Consider the following 23,021-nt stretch of genomic DNA (forward strand, 5'->3'; position numbering starts at 1 on the left):
TTTTACGTTGGAGTCCGTTTGCTGCCGATTTCTGCTTTTGCTTCCAGCATGTGTCAGTCTACTGCTAGTGTTTGCATTGTAAATTACTTTCTTGTAGTGGCTGAACTTTTGCTTGTTGTTTGGCATGATGCAACACAATATTTTCATGCTGTTTGTTTGTTTGCTCGCTCGGTGAAATGCGGATGCTTTTGTTTGGATATGATGACTTTTTTTGCTGCATTTTCCCTCCTGCTGGCTGCTGCCTTTGTTTTTGGAGGATGTTCCATGGCTCAGTGTAAACAGATGTGAGCTTTATGGTGTGTTTAAATTGTACAGATGCGAACATCGCTGCTCACCCACCAGCTATCATGTCTATGTGTATAATACTGGCTTTATGGAAAACTTGAGCTGTTTTGGAGTCACATCCGCTTGCATTCAGGTCATATATCTACTCAGAGCAGTGGGTTTATGTGACAGCTCACTTTATTATTCCTCACATCATAATTACATCCAAACTGCTGAGCTCCTGCTCTGTGGTTAAACTGCTGCTTAAATCAACTTAAAACACTGATGGTTATCTGCTTTTTTTTCTACCAGCACCACATAACATTTTATAGGAAGAGAAGTTTTCCTATGCGCCATTAATTTTGCTCATGTAATGAAATCTGGTGGTTTTTAATGTGTCTCTGCTGCATAACTGACACGTCTTAGTTTTCTTCTGTGAATCAGGTGCTGGGTTCAGATTTGTCCACCTCAGTTCATTCTCTATAGTGGTATAGTGTGTTTCACTGGGGAGTGGGCTCCTATACCAAAATCAGGCCTGCTAGACCACATATAGTAGGTTGGATGTATTAGAGGTTATTAATCTATGTGTCTCATTTGGATTTGGGCTTTAGTTTATAATCACAACGTCTCTTCTGTGCTGAGTTTTATGTGTGTTTGACGGAAACATGATGTCAAAATCCATTCTACGTTACTCTTTATTCACTTAATAAATCTGCACTGGTTTATTAGGTGTGACTTAAAGATCCAATAACAGGGCCCCATTTCAGTAAATTCAGTCTCACGTTCCCAGAATTTGTCTTTCAGCACAGAATACGGATACAGATGGGTCAGTATATAATTGAGGTACTTTTGAAGTCCATGGGATACATCTTGCATTCCTTTTTATTAAAAGTAAAAAAAAACTTCTGTTTTTTTTTTAATCTTCGTTATGATCATGCCTTTACAAATTCCACAATTATTTATTATGGAAACAATCACTTATTAAGAAAAAAATGACTGGATATTGCTAAAATGTCAACTAAATAACTGTCCGAATTTAATAACAACCACCTTCTACTTTGCTAAACAATAATAAAATGAGCTGATTCAGAAAAATATTTTTATGGAGTTCTTTTTATTAGGATGATCTTGACAGATATTAATCTTGACAGATATTTCTGTTTTGGCAATATATCAAATTTTATATGGAAAATAACAAATTGTAACTCTGTCCGAGAAATCACTTTCAACTAAGTTACCCATTACAAAAACACCTCTGAAGGAAGTGTGTTGATTCCAGATCTCATGACCTGCTCCACATGATGTCATTTCCTCCTGAAGAAAAGACTGACCAGACTCCAAGGCTTTCTGAGTTATTTAATATAAAGTAGTGTGTGAGTCAAGTGTGGATTTACTGCATATCAACAGGGTTACTACAATATCTTTATAAATAACTTTCAATTTCAATTTTTCTCAAGTGTATATATAATGTTTTAGAAGAATCTTTCTCTAAAAATGCCCTGTGGTGTTTGGTTATAGGTGGCCATGTTGATTTTAGGCCTGAAAAGAACAAAAATGTCAACTATGATACCTGTCAACTATGATACAAAAAGTTCCGCAATTATATATTGGCCCCAATGGTTAATTTTACCGTTCTAGTTTTAGCTATGGTGTAAATGGGCTGTTTCAGTGTGTAAAGCTGACAGTGTCATCACACGGCAGCCAACACAATGAATTTGTGAGACTAGAGGACTTTCTATCACTTCTGGCTTTCTCTCTGAGTGATCATTTGTCTTTGAAATATGGCCAAATTCACAGAACAGCTGTTTTTGACTCAAGTGTTTTTGTGAATTTGTCACATGATATTGTAACTGTAAAATCAATAGTGTAGCAGTGGTTAGCAGCAGCTTGAAAACAACTATGAAGTGACTACATGTTAGCATATAGCAGGAGAGAAGACTGCATGAAGACTCTTGTGTTACACTCTTGCAGCCAAAAGCAAAACATTTGGTACGTTTTGCTCATGGCTGAGACATTTTAGAGTTAGCAGCTGTAGAAAATAAACAAAGCCAGTGGAATCGAAGTGGCAAATGGGAGAAGTAAACACCTTCATTAATGAACATCTTCTTACTTCACACCTTCAAGTTTAGATCAACAACAAAACACAAAAAAAGAGAGATGTCACCATATGGGATCTTTTAATAGATTGATATTATTTGTGTTTTGCTTTCTGTTGTTTCGCTTGAACTAGAATCAGCCACATTTTTAGTTTATTCTGCTACTTTGCTGATGTGGGCGACTGTGTGTGTTAAAACAAGTCTGTGATCTCAGAAATGTGTGGATGGAGGATTCCCAGCCGGTGTTAGATTTGCAATTTAAAAAGCATTTCAGCTATTTAAACACACTGGACAAATACATTACACATGGCTATTACAGATGCATATAAGCAGAGGCTAATTGTGAAATACTTGAAAGGATGTTCAGTGAGTAAAGCTGTCATAAAAATCAGGTCTTTGAGCCGCTGCCTCCACACAGAGGTCAGCACACTGAATGCTCCACTGCCTGTCTTGATAACCATAAAGAACCATAGCTAATTTTTTTGAAGAGCAATTTTAAAACGAATTGCACATTCTCACAGTCACGTTCGCTCAGATTCAAAATAAATAAATAATAACTCCCACAGCCGTCGGTCTGCAGCTACAGATGTATCACTTGTACACAGATTTCCTGTATTTGTCTTGGTTTTAGCAGCTCCCATGAACCTTTGGTTAAATCTCCTCTGGAGCCTGCAAAAGGAGAGTGTTTACTCTGTATTCTTGCAGCACAGCGATATTTGAACAACAAGGTCAATCCTGATTTCCATTTTGCTTCACACAATGTAGTTCATTAATATTACTATCAAGTCGCGCTGAGCAAATCCACTGTGTGTAGGTGTTGCACTGCATAAGACACATTTCTAATTTTAAGAGAATTTACATGTTGTGCATTGGGATTTTTATATGCACTAGGTTAATTAGCATATTTTCTCTTGCTAACTTATTTACGTAGACCTTCCTTTGAATTACCTGAGGTGTCAAAACCCATCAAGTATGTTGCTATTACAGCAGTGAAATGAGGAGGGATTATTCTTTCAATGTTCCAGCCCACTCTGGGTTTTTCTGCTGCATAACCTATGTTATATTTTAGCAATGGGGGCACAGACAGATCCCAAATAAATATTTTAGACATATAAATAATTCCGTTAGTTTCTTCTTGCTGTGAGGAGCTGGTGTTACCTGCTTTGCAAGCTCTGCAGGCCTCTGTCACACACACTGAATAGTGTGCACGACAGCTCCGACTGCATCTCCAGTTTAGTGTTTTAAATCAACAACGAGAGAACAGACAGCTTATTCTGCAGTAAAATGATGAAATATATATTACCCTCAGGGTGCTTAGTGTTGTTTATTTTGCTTCAATTTCCATAATGTGCCCATTATAGTAGTTCATCATTGTGAATAGTAACTTAAATGTGAAGTAAGTCACCTCCATAATGCTATATAAAGATGGAAATCATATTTCCCATGCTGTTCCTGAATTAATTAGACGCACTAATGCATTATTGAGGAATGCAGGACAAGTTTTACCATTATGGCTTTGTTTGATATTCCGGTCACCAGTTGGATTTGTGTTGTTTCCTGCATTATGTTTAATCTTTTCATGTGGGTGACGTTGGACAGTATTTTTGGCGTGCCTCAGGGAGCCTCTTTGGTCCCGCACTCACTCTGTGGTTGATGATACTAATGAGGCAGTTTGTGAAGATTAATACCATTATTCACTCGTGTTATGGTGCACAGAATGTGCTCCAATTACTGTATCTCACCTCTAGCTAGAACAGAGTTAAATGCATACTTCTATTTCTCATAGGAGGGGAGTAAACAGGGGAAAAATCTCATTTATTTGTTTAAAGTGTAGGAAATGATAAAAAGAAAAATGGAAATTCTTGACTTTTAACACAACTCGGTAGGAATCCCCTCAGTCTCAAAGCACAAATATATTTTATGTTATAAAGCAACAGCATTTAGTTTTAGGTAGACTATAATGAAGGTAAGATAGAAACCTGTTTCTCTTAGAAACAGGTTGGGTTTTTTTTGCCGATCAGCATTTTTAATATTATCCAGCTTAGTTTAGATTGTTTAGCACAAAAACCTGATCCCGCGAATAAATCATGTAATCTGATTTAAAGCCTCTACTCTCTTCAATACAGCAACAATGACAACAGCTGACAAAATTGCAAAAGAAAAAAACCCACTGTCATATGTATTAAGAACAATCAGTATTTACAACAACAGTCACAATTAAAGTCTGACCGATACTGGATTGTTGGTGTCGATACTAATGATTTTTTGCCAGTATTTTACGGATACATATATCTGTTAGGCAAATATTGGAAAGTAGGGATAGACTGATTATCGACCTGGCTGATAACTGTGGCCAATATTTGGCATTTTAGCGATTATTGGTATCAGTATTTTTATCAACAGGTTATTGGTATTGTTTTTCTAAAAAGCCTCCTCTCTCTGTTGTCACTCTGTATCTCAGAAATGCCTCTCAAGCAACAAAAACTGACTAACAAGCACAAGCCCTCAACACTAACCAGGAAATTAGCTTGTCTCACAGTGGCTAAGGTTATGCTAACAGCTAGCAGCTAAGTTAGAAGGCAACCACAGATTACCCTGAAACAGAGTCTTGGAAAACTATAATTAATAAAGCTTTGGACCTTGGTGAGCAATAAAAGTGATATAACGGAAGAAGATTGAGAAAACAGAAAAGAACAACAAGAGACAAACTAATCAATCTCAATCGAGAGCATCCTAATTTAATAACTCCTATTTCTATCCTACATATTCAGTTATAATCATCCTTATTAATGAAGAAGCTCGGATATGAATGACAGGTTCTCTGCTATAACATGCTGTTAAAACATTACATTTAAAGTATATCAGCTCAAAATATAAGTTATCATCCTTTTTTGATCACCAATAATCGGCATTGACACCGACCCTGGTAAACCCATATTAGTCAACCCTTATTTGAAAGAAAAAAAATTGTGACCTCATTGTTTCGTAACTTTCTAGCAATGTATTTAACAAACCAGCTACCACCATCTGTGATACATGCTCCGCTACATGTGCTGCAGATATTGCTGGGAATATTCCAAAGAATGGAGCTGGAACCACTGTGGTGGACAAACTGCATGATGACTCCATTTTTAAATTAGCCCAAACAACTTTTTCTGCGTTATGTTCTGTACAAAAACTATTTAGAATAAATGTCACAGTATGTATGCAGATACATCTGTAACAGGAGGAGACTATGGATATACTGATATATCGGTCAGGATCTAGTCACAATAATAACAATAATACCAATAATGATCATGATGATCAACAGTAAAGTCAATAACAATAAAAACTCATAACAATAGCAAGAATAGAAATCATAACAGCAATGATGATAAAAATGGAAACAACAGGGACAGAAATGATTACAGCAGCATGTCTAATTACCATAATTTGTGTTATGGGATGCTTTTAAACATTTAAACTGAATTAGAAAAGCAAACACTAAAGGGAGGTAAGACAAAAGCCGGTCTGTTGAAAAGAGAGAAATGAATAAATGATGAGATCTGTTCAGCCACAGGCATCTCATTCTGAGGCCCAGAAACCCCGATTTCAAAGGCATGATCATCTCTTGTTTTAGTCTACATTTTGCAAAATAAAAGTGGAAATAAAGAGAAATAAAAGAGAGAAATAAAATGCTCTGTGATGTACCTTAAGGACCTTTAAATCCAATATATAACTGTCTAGAACTGGTCAGATAATTTTGTTGTTAATATTCTGTTTTCCGTCATTGTTTTATCAGTTTTTCTGCAATTCTGATTATTCGAATGCAGTAAATAATCCACCTGAGATCCATTGTAATTTGAAACTCTAGGCTCCAAATTAGGCACTTCTTTCATTTTAAATCATAAATCTTCAATCATACCATGTGCAATATTAAACTAGTCCTATAAAAAAGATCTTATTCCAGCTATTTTCTAGTAATATTATGGGACAAAAATGGAAATAAAAGGAATTTTAAACTAATTTCCTTAAAGTCATTTTGTGAATAGAATAGAAGCTGCCTTTCACTCCAGCTAGTACATTGTTAATGAAACAATATCAGTGAGTATTGAGGCTTGTAAAAATGTATAATTCAGTGTCTTGGTGAAAGTAGCTCTGCAGCGATGTTTTGTTGTATGAAAGATGCTGTTACCATAAACATAGAAATGTCAGTACTACAAACATGCTGCCATCACTCCTCTGAGATGTGTCATGGGAAAAGGCAGCACAACCCTCCTGTTTTTATCTCGGCTTTTATTTCAGTTCGACTCAAGGTTCTCCGTTTGCAGATTTTTCTTGGCCTATAGGGCATCCGCGAGATGAAAGAGAATATAGCTTTTGTAATGTGTATGAAGTGGATTATAAAATGGACTGGAAAGTAGTCTCCTCTGAACGGGGAAGGTTAATCTGCAACCGAGCAGATGATATCTTTCTTATCATTCCTCTAATCAAACACTTTTCTATAGATATGAGAACGAAGCATCCGAGTGATGTAATTCTCTGCGTGGCTGAGTGGAGAAAAAAAAAAGATCAGTCATTTACAGATCACAACGACGATAGCACCAAACAGACAGTTAAACACTTACAGTCGGGCACTGCATTTTTGACCCCTTCTCTTTTATTCAACACTAATTGAAGTTTTTTTTTTTTTTTTTTTTAAAAGAGTTTGCATTTCAGCAAGTATCAGGAAAAGGTGTGAAAAAAAATCAGGGTAAGCTCCCTCAGGGAATATCTCTGTTTGTGTGATTATTTGTCCTACAAGTTTGCAGCAAACAGGACAAAACCTATGCAAGAATGTGCACTAAGATTTGGCTTAAAAACGGTGTTTTTTTCAGGATACTTCTTGGAGAAGTTCTTCTGTGGATTTAAGGAGCCTCACTCCCTTCTGTTTCTTTATGTAATCCCAGACTGACTTGATCATGAGGAGACCAGAGCTCTGTGGGGGGAAATATACCATCTGCTGCAGGACTCCTTCTTCTTGTCTCTGAAGATGCTTCTTCCTGACTCCGGCTGTATGTTTTCGGTTTGTTGCCGTGCCGCAGAGTGAATTTGGGACCAAGCATTAAACCCCCTTGATGGTGTTGTGTGCTTGAATGGAACATAAAAGCGCCTGAAATAGTTGTGTATTTAACTCGCTCTTATTACCAGCAAGTGGCAATGAGTCTCACACATGTAGACAGTAAATACCCCTCATCATCACTCATGGGTTTGTCTAATAAAATGGGTGTCGGAGTGTAACACCATAATGAGGTTTAATGTCACCGGTCACTAGTTTGAAAAGCCGTATGAGATCTTTGTTATGTGCGGCAGCAAAACGGCATATGGGTGTGAAAGGACAGGTCATGGGTAATACATTTTTACAATATCTTGCTTAATAAATTCCCGAATATTGAATAAAGGTTGCATTTTTCATTTTATTTTATGGATGAAAGTGCATTTTTTTGTGTCAAAGTTGTCTCTGAACAAGGGAACTGGATATTTAAGATGCCATATATATATATATATGTATATATGTATGTATGTATATATATATATATATATATATATATATATATATATATATATATATATATATATATATATATATATATATATATATATATATAATATCTTGGTGTAACATCACAGCCAACTGAGCTGTTTGATTGAAAGGAATCACCAGACCTTGAGCTGTTTCTGTAATTTTCCTGTGCAAGGAAGCGTAGTGTTCCTGAAGAAGTCACACTAAAAAAGTAAAACACACAAAAGTATATCTTAACTTAGATGTGGTGGTGAATGCAAATAGCAATTAGTGTTATCCAATTAATTTTTTAAGCCACAGTTCTGTTTAAAAATCTGCATTGTAATAAACAAGTGAATATACCTGGATAAAATTAAACCAACTAAATGGCTCCTATGTTCAGTCTAACATGAAGTGGTATCCAGGGTCATTATTAAGCAGCTATATAGTCTAAATGTGATTGTTAACCACCAAAGTCTCTTAACACTAACCTTTTCTCAAGAGCAGCATTGAGGTAATCACATATGTGTTTGGTTTTCCTAAACCAGCGGATGAAAGCGCCTCATAGAGCTGCTGCCTGGAGGAGCTGTCCTTGGTGCTGAAGTCTGCATTCAGACTCATGGCATTGCTGCGTTGCCTCTCAGACGAGTGTATTAATTAACAACAGAATGGCTAAGTGTAATTAGAAATGCTCAAAAGAATGAAGGCTTTTAATTCCTCTATCCATACTGAGCCAGAATCCCATTTAGCGCCGTCTTTTAAAGTGTTAACATGTTTCTATTTGCATTGTAACTTTATTAAAAACAGATGCAGCCCTACATCTAGTGCTATATTTATATAGTACTGTTTTTCTATGATAAATACAGGTTTAAATTTGCACATCTTTGCAGTTATAATTTAATTTAGACAACAGAGGCTCCACTCTGCTGTAGATGTAGTTTTCATTGGGTGGATAAGGAAAAAATACTGAAATAATTGGTTAATTAATTGCTTAGTTGAGCCAAAAAAAAGGTCCATCATTTTCACAAGTCGTGACGAGTGCTGTCTATTGCTGATAGTGCTTATTGATAGGGCACTTTATTGATACTTATCGGTTTGTTTAGACATGTTTTGAAGAGAAATTAAACAAATTAGGGATAAAATTCTCTTTGTTTTATCAAATTTCCTTTTTTTCCCTCTTCCCTACGTGAAAAGGTGAATGCATGATGTTTATTTGATGGTATTTTTACTGTGCAGTATTACGCTCTTCTTATTACTGATTTTAAGAAAGGGTGAAAATAAAGCTGTCTGCAGCCTGCAAATAACTGAAACTTTCCTGATCTGACCATTTCAGATTAGATTTAGAAACACTCATAACTAAGGAATCAGCTGGCTACTGTTAATAATTAACCCATTTTCAACTCCATGAAGTAAGCAGCTAAGCAGTACAAAACTTTATATTTGTAACGTGTACGTGATGAATTTCCGCTGAATGTTTTCACCGATTGATCGTGTTTCTGCTCTCGCATGCAAAATCACTTGTTCCCTGTGTGACATTGAACACTGTCAGCAACGACCTCAGTGAAGTTTTACCACACGTTTAGTTGTTTACTTCTCACTGCTACTGTTCCTGGGGTTTCAGCAGCGCTTGACACTGAAAATTGTCCTTTGCACACATACTCGGTGAGAGTGAACTCGCTTCTGGAATTGGAATAGAAAAAAATATCACAATGTTGGTGAGATAACATATGCAAGATGACATTTATGTTGTAATGACATATAGGAAATCTATTTTCTTAATTTCTCCAGTAGCGATAGCGGAACTGATAACATGTGAGCTTACTGATGCTTCGGTCTTAAAAAATTCAGCCCCAGGGCTCATTTAATGCTGAACTTTGGTACCATCCCTGTATAAAAAAGAAGTACTTTTACTTCCTCAAAGTGGCAAACATCTTCACTTACTGGGTCTAGCTTCTTAAATATGACGATTTACAGCTTTTCTAAAGTTTCATGCCACATTGAATGTACAGATGTGGAGGAAAAATACTCAAAAAGATAATTCTTGATCTGTTACTGGGAAAAGTCACATTTACAGAGGCTAGATACATATGAAGCAAAGTAGGAAATAACACAAGAAATGCAGAAATTAGCACCACATACACATTTCACATAAATGCATAGGTCTTGTGCTGGGCCACCAAAACTGCTGCCATACTCTGGAAGTCCATGGGAGCGATGGAAAATCATTCTTCCATCAAAATATTTCCTCATTTGGTGCTTTGACGATGGTTGAACACGTTGATCCAAAATCTTCCATTGGTGTTCAGTGACTGTTAAGGTCAAAACCTATGATCCACATCATTTTTATAGCACTCAGTGACCCCTTGTGCTTTGTGGATGCCGTATCAGGATAGAAATGTGTTATCACATGATAAATCTGATCATTCAGAACAACTTTACATTGGTTTCCACTGAAAAATTCCCTCTAAGTGCACAAATGGAGCCAAACAATCCCAGCAGAATGCCCTAATGTGGTGAATGATAACTCATCAGACCCAGTTTTGCAAAACTGACCTCTTAAATGTCCATTTATGTTCCTAATAAGTGGCTTATGCACTGCAGCCTGGCTATAATACTCCTGCATGGCTGGATGTTAATATTTTAAATGTGCAATGATGTGCATCTGTGCAGCAGCAACTAAATTCATCATCATTTATTTGGGTTTTTTCCTTTAATTCGTCACCCATCTGAATTTGGGGTTCAGACTGTTGGTTAGATGAAACAACATAACTGAGTCCAAACAAATTAGAGGATGAGACAGAAAACAGTTTGTCATTGCTGAAAAAGATGCTCCCTAATAATTTTACAAAATCCCAGTCCGGTTCTTCTTGTGGGAGTTTTTATCTTCAAACATTTGCTACTTGTTAATTTATTCGGTGTCACTTCAGGAGCCAAAAATGAGACCCTCAGACAGATCATAATTAGTTTGTTGGGTTTTTTTTGTCACCTCAAATACGCGGCGCCAGGAGGCAATATTTAACAATTTCAGGCTAGTTATCATTAGTAGACTATTAGACTTCACAGGCAAATGGGAGGCATCTTGTTCGCAGCAGTGGAAAGAAATAGTCTTTGAACATTTAGAAATTGATGTGTACAACAAGACAGAATGGAGACGAGGAATTCACAGTGAACCTGCGTGGAGAAAGATCACAAAGCACGACATACCAATTGTATCTTTAAAGAAATGTTATCTTTGTCCATTTGTAGCGGTGTCGGAAATGATCACATATACTTTATTCCTCTGCTATACATGGTTGTAAGGGTTTATCAGTGTTGGCAGCAAAATGTTATGCTAATGAAAAACATATTTAAATGGACAATAAAGTATTTTCTGTTCCTCAAACGTATCTTTAAAAAGCAGGAAAGCAGGTTTTCTATAGCTGAATCCATTTTGGGTTCAGTGGCTAGTTGGAAAAAGATAAAGTCCTCCATAAACCACAATTTTGAAAAGTTTCTCTGAGATCCTTAAAGACAAAAATGTCTAAATGAAAAACAATGTTAATAAAACATCATATATTATCATTTTTAACATTCAATGACTTATTCCTTTTAATCTACATCAGTCCTGATCATAATTACCATATATTCATTCATTCTCAGGATTCAAACTCTTTAAATGCTTTGTTTACATGATGCCACAGTTATTTCATTCTTAAACAAACAATACAAAAGCAGTAAAAATGATTTATTTTCCATATATAGTAAGAGCTAAGTGAGAAAATTATTTTTTCAATAATCACAATCTGGGGGGATGTGTCGATGTTTAACAACAACTTTATAATTAAAAATAGTAGTTTATTGGGTTTCAGTGGGGACGTTTTGGTCCTTAAGGTAATGAGTGTAACTTTTTTGTGTGTTATTAATTCTGCACCAAATGCATTAACACAGCCAAAATGATCTAAAAATCACAAATGAAAAGGACATAAATGTAGTTGATTTCATAATTGTTATGACGAACAAAATGTACTGTACCGTCTCTAGCAGTAAGACATGACAGTCTCTATTTATTTTTAAGGCGCTGAGCAGCAAGATTTCACCAAACGAAACTTCTCTGTTAATCTGTTCCCAAAGTCATCACTCAACTCGTTCAAGCTATTGGCTCATGCTTAAAATCCTGTTTTCATTGGGAGAACCGCTTTTAGTTATTGTGCTGCACACACCTGCAGCATTTTACATCAACCATTAAAGGTTAACTGTACCTGTGGGTAAATTTAGGACCATAATTAAAGACCACTCCGCTGCTGGATGCAACTGTTTTTAACTGTGTTACTTTTTATTTTTTTCATTATTTATTGTCCTGTTTATTCTGTTTTAATTGTACTCTCGGCATCATTGAAAATGAGGACATGCCCTCAATGACTCCTTGAGTTTTAAATAAAGGTTGGATGATGATGGTGATGAGGTCATTGTTTAATAACTTTCCAGTTGCATATTTCACAAATTAGTTTGGCAGCTTATTGTGAAGACAGCACTTGACTCCGCACCACCATTTGCTCTACTGCATGTCGAGCAGGTGGTGATGTAAACAATAGTCAAAGCTGCTCTATTTACCTTACACATATCAACAACATCTAGTGTGTTGATCAATATGAAAACTGTATATGGAGCCAAAAACTTCTGTTACCAATATATCCACCAGTGTTGTTCATATATGTATACTTTGTGTATGTTAGTCTTACATTAAAAAGGGAAATGATATGGACATTGTTTAATAACATAACGGTTATATATTTCACAAGCTAGTTAGCAGCTTGCTATGACAACACCACTTGACTCCGCACCACCTTTTTCTCTGCTACATGTGCTGCAGGCAGTGATGTAAACAATGGAGTCAAAGCTGCTCTATTGACCTTTCACATATCAACAATCGCGAGTATGTTGATCAATATAAAAAAAATGTATATGGAGCCAAAAACTTCTATTACTGATATATCCCCCAATATTGTTTATATATGTATGTATATTTAGAATAAGTTAGAGTTAAATTAAATAAAAGGAAAATAATAAGGACATTGTTTAATACCTTTACAGTTATATATTTTACACTCTAGTTTAGCACCACGTGACTCCACACCACCGTTTGCTCTGCTTTATGCACTGCAGGCAGCGATGCAAACAATGGAGTCGGAACCACTTTATTGACTTTTTACATATCAACTACGGCTAGTATGTTGTCCAATATGAAAACTATGTAATAGTGTCGTTGCATAATTTGTCCAGCAGAGCACTGTCAGCACTGCCTGCAGCACATGCAGCAGAGCAAACACCGGTGTGGAGTCAACTGGTGTCTTCACAAAATCACCTTCACAAATCACAAAATCATCTTCACCAAAATATTTGCGAATATATCAATGTTAGAAGTTTTTGGCTCCAAATATCAAGTATCTTTCAGTGTCTATCTATAAAACATTACCGCAGCACTATACAGTACTGGCTCATGCAGTGTTATGGTGATAAAGTGTCTCCATTCAGGATCTGTTTGTCCACTGATCCTGTTGATTCCTACTTGGGGAACGTCCACATGAAAGTTTTTGTCTCCAGTTTCCGGCATTGTAACTGTTGACAATGGCTTTACTGTCTGCTTGGCTGAATGCTACGATTAGTAGACTCATTATATTGTCATGCTCTGATGCTCTTTTGCTCCCCATCTGCTAGTGCACAGAAAAAGACGCACAACTTCACAGGCTTTATTGGCACTGCTAAATTTGCCCAAGATGTAAACAGGCAAAAGGGATTCACAATTAAGTATTTCTGGGTTTTCATCAGTGAAAAAAATCTCCCCAACAACATAAAAGCCCCTTTTTTCACCGTGTGTGTCTTCAGAAACGGCATCGTCCTGCCATCACAGCACATAAACAACCAGAGAGAAGAACAAATTTTAGCAAACTACAGAATTATAGGCAGCCTATCCTTATAAGGGCTGCTATGTTTGGTAATTGCTGACTGTAACGAGGCCTGCACTCGTTCACCCCGTGGATCATTTGCCGTCTCTTCAAAACTCTTCCAGTGGCTGTTGTTCACACCCACCTCCACTCCCACTCCCATCTTTTTTTCCCCTCTCACTCTCTCTTTTGTTTCTGGCTGTGTGAAGCTTCTCACATCGTGTTTTTTGGGGGTTTTTTTTGTCGGAGCGCAAATCCAATTTCTGGGTACTAATTTGCATCTTTTTTTTAAGCCTCCTTTCACTAAACACCTCTCACCATTTTTTACATTTTTTTTTTTTTTTTTTGCTTGGACACTTGATGGAAGTTGCACAGGCAAGAGGGCACAGCTGCAAATGTTTAACATCGCTTGCAGGTCCAATTGTTATGCTTAGAGTTTGTAGTAGTAGTAGTTGTGAAAAAAGGAAGATGAGGCTTGAATATGTGCAAAATATGTGCATGGCTTAATTTGCATAGCTTTACATTTTGCCTGTAGGAGGAGGAAAGAAACACATCCATCCTTTATTAATGGATTTTTTTCAATGAACTGCACATTTCATTGTTAATGTGAAATCTTTATTGTATTAAACTGCAAAAATTACAGTAATACTGCCTTTAAATGTGAGTTTATGGTGACTTTTGAGTAAAATGACAAAAAATAGCCCAAATATTTATTAATTAAGCAGCAGAGAATGCAGGACTCGTGTCCTGTCGGTGACTGAACTGTTCCTCATGGCGCCATGATAACGAAAGCACAGGAGGAGAATCCAATTGTTGAGAATCATGTCGGCTGAGCTGGGGGCCACAGCTTTTTGCTCGTGATTTATTACCGAAGCGCTGCCACATTTGCCAATAGGAAAACACTTTCAGTAGAGTCATGGTGATATACAGAGATGGATGAGAACAAAAATTGAATAACATTTCTCCTGTGCTTACCTCGCTCTCTCTGCAGCCTCCTCTTGTTTGCGACGAGGAAGACGAAAACCCGCCTCGTGTGATTGAGTGCATGTGTGTGGGTTTTATTTGCAGATAATTTATTTCCATTGTTTTTTCTCTCTCTCTTTTCATGTTTATCCTCCGCTCTGTTGGAAGGTGTCCTGGTGTGCTGCTGGCTATAATACTGTCAGACTGTAGGCGATTAGTTGCAGCCAACTCTGCGGTCGAGGCACTCGAGTATCACTTCCTTCGCCACTTAGAAAGGAAATGCAGCTCCTGTGTTGTCCAGAGTGACTCTTCTTGTTCTTTGTGTTTCGTCGCCACCCCAAAAGTCTGCTCGTTACATCTGGCGGGCTTCCTATCGTACGTCCCCGTCGCGTGGCTTCCTGTGTGTGATGTCGGGTTATTTGTTCAGCTGGATCTGCCCTCGCTGCAGATAACAATCTACACAAACCACCAGACAGAAGGTTGCAAACAAGCCGCTACAGCAGTCATCTTAACTTAATCATAAGTTTCAGAAAATGATCAAATGATAATAGGTTCTCTCACTTATCACTGTTAAATCACTATAGCCACATACAGTATGTGTATACTTTTCTTTTTAATTCAGGGTGTATCATTTGTCGTCTGCCTTCAAGCAAAAAGCCTGTTTTTGTCCAGCAGGATTGTCAGTGTGAAACACGGCTTGTTATTTCTATGAAAGGGATCCACATTTTGCATTTCAGATATATAAATAATCCCTGAGTATTATCACATGAATGTGTGGGCTCTACGGTGTTGAGAGGTTTCATGCCTTACAGGTTTCTCAGCGGAAACAACTATTTCAATGCCCTTTTAATCATCTGAGTTATTTTTAGACCTATATTATTGTGCTATTCCTGGTTTCAACCTGTCAAATTTTAAGATCTGCTTTTCTGTCATTATGAACAGAATATTTTTGGCTTTTTTTGTTGAACAAACCAAATGATGAGAATTCAACTTTTGACTCTGAAAACTTTTGATTGAACTTTTCCCACACATTTTATGGATTAAATGACTTTCACGTTCAATATTTAGTAGATAAATCAAGCATAAAAATAAGCATTAATTGAAGTCTTACATGTTTTGAATGTCCATAGATGTAGATGATTTTTCGTATTTTCTGTTTTGTAGAAATTAACCAACAGAGTGCAGATCAACAAAAGTTCAAACTTCAAAAACAAAGATGAATCAATAAGACCTCAGTGTTTAATGTGACATGAAAGCACTCAGATGATTATTATGGATTATCACTCTGAAATTTAGACTGTATCCAATTTTTGAAGTTATTTTGTCATATATCTTAGATTTACCTCAACTCTTAAAACAGGATTGTCACTAATTACAAATTACATTATCTTCTAATATATTAACTATTTTCTCAAAAAGATCTATGAAATGTCAGAAAATGCAACAAATGTTTGTAAGAATGTTCTTTTGTTATCATAAAAGTTACTCAGATCGACTAATCAATGATCAGAATCAATAATGAATAATTTAATAATTGACAAGTAATCAATTTATTGTTGCAGCTTTACTTTAAAAGTGACAAAAATCAAGTTGTTGCTTCTCCTTTTAACTGCTTCTTTGTGCAAATTCCCCGAAGCGTCACCAGTATTTGTCCACATACTGACCTTTTAAACAGCTGAATGCCATCTATCATCTGCAGAATGTTCCAGAAATTGATTTTGTCAACCACAAATTGATTCTGTTGTGCTAAGTTAAAGTTGTTTTTTTAAAAAAATCTTTTTGGTATGACAGAAATTCAAAGAAAATTGTTTCATCTCAAGTATAACTTTCAGAAGCGGTACAGAAAAATACAAAATGCATAGCATACTTTTGAACTTGAAAACATATGATCAACACTTTTTAAAAATTGTACAAGTTTGGGGTCACTTATTAGAAATGTCCTTTTTGAAAGAAAAGTAATTTTATAAAATGAAGATAACATTAAATTAATCAGAAATCCAGTTTAGACATTGTTCATGTGGTAAATGACTATTCTAGCTGGAAACAACTGATATTTAATAGAATATCTCCATAGGGGTACAGAGGAACGTTTCCAGCAACCATCACTCCTGTGTTCTAATGCTACATTGTGTTAGCTAATGGTGTTGAAAGGCTCACTGATGATTAGAAAACCCTTGTGAAGTTATGTTAGCACATGGATAAAAGTGTGAGATTTCATGGAAAACATGAAACTGGGTGACCCCAAACTTTTGAACGGTAGTGTAGATAAAACGAGATGCCTAACCTATTCATCCACCTAAAGTCATTCACAACTTCAAGCTACAGGACGAAATACATACAAGTTTAGGAATATTCTCCTTCAAAACCATCAATTTCAACAAAGGAGTTTTCTATTTATAATCTTGGGTTAAGGAATGTGTCAGGTGGAGGTGTCATCTGCAATCCAGTGAGCCTGAATTAGGGATCAATTTAACATTTGCTCAGAGCATGTTCACCTTGGAACATCTTCACCGTGGAAGAAAAAAAAGGAAGCTACAAATGTTTTTTTTGATTTATTTTTAAAAAGGCAAACTGTGTGTTGCTTTAATCACATGTTTCACTACAGGACAGAAATACTGTATTTACCAACAGCAGTTGTTATTGCGGTAATGTTTAGTGTTGTTTATTCCAGTTATTAAATCCTGTGTATGGATTGGCTGAGCTACTTTACGTTTGGCCTGCTGACTCCTCACTCAGCAAAGTGGCAGCACTCCTATGGAAATGTGGCATTTGCTTTGTTTCCCGCCATCTAATGAGCCAGTTAACATTCAGTTGTTCACCCTAATTGACTCCTGCACTAACCGGATGGAGGCACAGGACTCCAAATAATTACTCTCTATATGAGCCAATGTCTAATGAATTTAAGTGGCATATTTACCAGTTGACTGACTCCGGCTGAAGTGATGGACTGAAAAGATGTCGGCTCCCAACTTAGTAAAAGTCACATAATGTGTTTCAGTGTATATTTAGTCTCCGGAGGTTTTGGAGGCGATGACAGCTGATAGAGTTCTACAGTAGTGCTAATATTCAGCCTTTCCTTGACACTGCAATGAAAATCTAATTCTTCAGTCGCCGCCAGCATGAATAAGGAGGGGCAATTTGTGTCATGTCAGCGCAAGTTCATTGTAGAAATCTTTTCAAGGCTGAGTTTGTCAGGTAGGAAAAGTACAGAAAGCAATAATGATACAAGTGTGAAGTGCCTCGACGGGGGTAAGAATTTCTTTTTTTTTTCCTCCTACATTTCTACTGAATTCCTTCCAGAGGTCTGACTTCTCTCTGCATTTATTGCCATTTCACAACATGCGTCAATACAGTTTGACAGTTTGATATAAAAACACAAAGCGGAGCACAAAAAATCGACCAATGCTCATCTTTGACATCAACTTTGTGGCTACTTCACCGAGCCGGAGGAGGGAAAAAAAAATCAAATGGAGGGAGCAGCAAACTGTTTTTCATAAACAAAAGAAGACAGTTCCTCTTTGAAACATTATTGATCTTTTTGTTTTGCTTTTATTTGCAGGGCTTCTAGTTTGAGTTACTGAAATAATAATAAAAAAAAACATATCCCAGATAAACATAAGAGAAGACAGTGTTTGTAATTCTCCTGTTATTGTCTGTCGTTTAATGTAGCTGGCCTTTGTGTAGGACAGCATCAAGCAATTAGAATCAAAAGATTCTGAAACGGCGTCAATTAAACTGACAGTTTTTACAGACAAAAAAAAAACTTCCTGAAAGATTTATAGAAACACATTGCGACTGCGACTATTATTATTCAGTGGCACAGCCTCTGAGGAAATACAGTCCAGAAGAATAGAGACTTTGGGATTGTTTTCCATGGTTGACTTTATCGAACCAGTTATTTCAGAAAGAAATTGGATTCCACAAACCTGAACTGATTGTTAAAACCCAATGAAAGCATCCATGTCCATTCGCATTGATAAGGGAAATTCACAAATGATGCGCTCAGCAAATAGACAAGAAGAGGAAGGCCCAGAGCGTATCGGGCTGCTGCTAATTACTGTATAGCCTCTGATTCAGTTTGTCTTCGGAGACATGAGATTGCTCTGTTCCTGGAAAAGAAAAAAGACTGCATATAGAATTATCTTATAGATTTTAGCTGCCAAGTGCTGGATCATGTCATACGAAGGAGTTGCGGTGTTTCTCTTCTAGTGTATCTCTGTGGAAATCCATTCCCATTTGACCTCTAAGCCTGAGATAATTAAAGAAAAGAAAACTTAGGAGGCCACGATTTGTCATGCAGTGGTCCTAATGATTAATAATTTGCACTAAAAAGAAAATCTGTCATTTTGGGGAGGATTTTCTTTTTTTATTTTACTGTTGCGTATTTCAGAAATATACAAAAATATTAGTATAATTGCAAAAATATATAGTGAATATATATTTAAACCTGCAGTATTTTTTTTACATTGAAAGAAAATTAGTAAGAAGTAATGAGATACATTCACAATTTTGTCATAATTTTACAATTTTTTTCTTTTTTTCATAGATGAAACTATTAAATTTAAGTTGAATACAAAATGAGAACTAAATGAAAGCTATCTTGTAAAATATGATGCCTATCAATTAATTAGTAATCCATAATCTGCACTATGAAGACAATCTGTAATTTTGGGGGATTTTTTTCCTTTTTATTTGACCGTTTTTATTTCCGAAATATGCAAAACATATCAGTTAAATTAGAAGAATTTACTGTGACTCTAGTGTAAAATAACATTAATACCTGTAACTTTTTTTATGTTGAAAGAAAATGTAATTTTTGACAAAATGTGATGATACATTCACCATTTTTGTCATTTTGCAAATCTTTTTCTTATTATTTAATAGATGACTGTTGAATTCAAGTTTAATACAAAATGAGAAAAAAATGAGCGATATCTTGTACAAATGATTTCTGTTAATTAGCCAGTAATTAATAAATTGCACTGAAACAAAAGATCTTTTTATTTCACCATTTTCCCCCGTTTTGGAAATAGACTAAAAATTGCACTAAAATTACAAAAACAGAGTGTGAATTTGCATGTCGAATGTAAAATAACATTAAAACCATTAAAATAATACGCTAATTTAAAAAAGTCTTTTATTTAAGAGATGAAACTGCTAAATACATTTTTTATACTGTTATTTCTAAAAGGAGACAGTGAGAGAAGTCGTGACAATCTTTAATTTTATGGATTTTTCTGTTTTTTTTTTGTTTTTTTTTTACCATTTTCCCCTCTTGTAGTTAGGAAATATATAAAAATATCAGAAAAATTGCAAAAATTGATTGCGATTTTGCATGTTGAATGTAAAATAACATTAAAAAAATATATATTTTTTATAAATCTCAAAATAATGCGAGGATATATTCACAATTTTGTCATAATTTTATTAAAATTTTCTTTTTATTTAATGGATGAGCCAGTTAAATTTAAGTTTTACACACTCAAAATATATTTTAAAATGAGAGAAGTAGTGACAGTTAACAACAAAAAAGAATCATTGGTTCTGTAATTGTACATTGATTTATTTGCTAAATGAGAAATTTTATGTATAAATAATGCCTGTTAATCAGTCAGTAATAATGTAATTACATGAAATATTCCTTTTCTATTTCACAGTTTTTTTCTTGTATTTAGGAAATATACAAAAAATATCAGCACAGTTCCAAGTGAATTAGCATGTCGAATGTAAAACAACATTAAAACTGTAAATTTTCTGATTTTGAAATCAAAATAGCTTGGAATACATTCTCACATTTTTCATAATTTTACAATAATCTCCTTGATTCAACTCTTAAATTCAAGTTTAATATCGTCAATATTATTTTCTAAAAGGATAAAGTGAGAGAATTGGTGACAGTTAACAGAAAAAGAAGTGTTGGTTCTGTAAATTGACATCATGGAGTCGTTTCATAAATGAGAGATATCTTGTATAATGACAGTTTTCACAAGAAAAATATATAATAATTGTGTTTTCATCATTGCATTATATCTAACAGCATTGGTAATTTAGTCGTCAAGAGGAAAGTAGGAGTTCATTAAATAAATTATGCTGGAATGCATTCGTTATATGTTCCATTTTGGCCTTGACTTTGACTTTTGTATTGAGAATTGTGGAATTTTAATGATATAAATATTGAACACACTTATGGTGATAAGTTCTTTAAACTTGACAAGAGTTGCTGCTGAACAAAGGTCCATTTGCTGAGTAGCTTTAAGTCATATGTCATGAAAATTACATCTCTATCTGCTCCAGATGAAATACAATCAACAGAAATATCTAATTAAGAATTTATGACCAGTATTATGACTTTAAAATTCAAATGACATAGAAAATTTGCATTAAGTCACAAGAGCTCCATTAGTAGCAGTTACAAACAGTGATAACTGGCAATGAAAGAGGAGAGAATAGGAAGCTGCAGCTAATTCATGTCTCTCTAAGAGTTTTAATATTAGACTAATGACCGCAAAATTATGTTTACAGCTTTTTATTTCAGTTGAACTTGAGTGAAACAGTGAAAAGATCCGGTTTCACTTGAGACATGTTGCCGTAATGTAACCTATGGCCTGATTATCGTTATTGTAATAGGATTAAAGGTTAAAAGATACACAATAAACTGAAAATGCCGCTATTTGTTATAGGTTTTTGTGGGGAACCTCGATCTGCCTTTGTCTGGTTTTCAATGTCTCATCAAATCAAAACAAGCCACTCTAGTGAAAGGTGAATGTAAAACACTTGGCACACAGAGACATCACCCTTCAGTCATAGCGAGATACATTTTGTCAGCTGAGACAGCAAACATCTGCTCTACTGAAGAGTCCTTGAGCAAAACAGAGATTGTCCGCGAGGCTCAGGGACGCTGTTATGCCACTATGGCTATTGAAAAGATTCATTTTTTCTTTGTCAGTCTGCAAAGTATCAGAGAAAGCACCAGTCTAAAAGAAAAAAAAAACATTGCAGAAGGACAGACGCAGAAATAAAACGTATGCTCAGTGATGTCCTTGCATTTATATTATGACGAGAGCTTCATCTGCATTTAATTAAACCTTTTGTTGACCTAAGTGTGCAGAGCTGACTGACAGTACAGTTTATATAACATATTTCTGAACTGGTCCCTTTTTTTGTTGTTGTTGTTTAAAACCACTTTACTAATTACGGCTTTCCTCAAAAGTTGAGAAGGAACTTTATTGCAGAGTGAAAGCAACTATACTGGCTTTGATGTGCGGAGCTATAAATAATAAGCTTTAAAGTGAAACAGAAAATTCCCACAAGTCGACATAATTAAAACATTACTGGAGCTTAAAAAAAAAAAAAAAAAAAAAAAAAAACCTGCTTACTCTCCATCCTCTGGCCAGCCCACACAGGTGAAGCAGACATCAGAACATGGATGAACATCGGATGAATTTCACAAATGTCTGCGCCGGGGCGTCTGAAGGCAGCCCTGCACCACTCGGCATTGCTGATGTGGTGAAATTTTGGATGAGCTCCTTTAAGCATATCAGAGCATCCCATAAAAGGCTCAGCAGAATGTTGAACACCGAGGTGCTGCTTATTCCCCGCCTGCATCAGCCGGCCGAGATGGACAACAGATTATTATCTGCTCCGAGGTCTCTGCATACTAATGGCTCAGTCAGTCCTTCATCACACAACTTTCCAGTGTTTAAAGGTTAAAGCTGCCGTTCAGGAGTTCACACACAACAGCCAAAAGTAGGAAAAAAATCGTGTGTAGAATAAATCCTCGCAAAATGTATCAACCGCAAATCACAAAACAACATTAGTATAGGTTTAGTTATTGCTTGTCTTAGTTTTATGTTTTCCTTAGCTTTATGTCTGCCTTAGTTTTATTTACTTTATCCAAGTTTGTAATACATACATTACCATTCAAAAGGTTGAAGTCACTAAGAAATGTCCTTATTTCTGAAAGAAAAGCCTTTTTTCAATAAAGATAACATTAAATTAATCATAAATACAGTATAGACATTGTCAATGTGGTAAATGACTATTTTAGCTGGAAACAGCTGATTTTTAATGGAATATCTCCATAGAGGTACAGAGGAACATTTCCAGCAACCATCACTCCTGTGTTCTAATGCTACATTGTGTTAGCTAATGGTGTTGAAAGGCTCATTGATGATTAGAAAACCCTTGTGCAGTTATGTTAGCACATGGAGGAAAGTGTGAGTTTTCATGGACAACATGAAACTGCGTCTTTAT

The sequence above is a fragment of the Amphiprion ocellaris genome, chromosome 7 (genome assembly GCF_022539595.1).
Source record: "Amphiprion ocellaris isolate individual 3 ecotype Okinawa chromosome 7, ASM2253959v1, whole genome shotgun sequence".
NCBI lineage: Eukaryota > Metazoa > Chordata > Actinopteri > Pomacentridae > Amphiprion > Amphiprion ocellaris.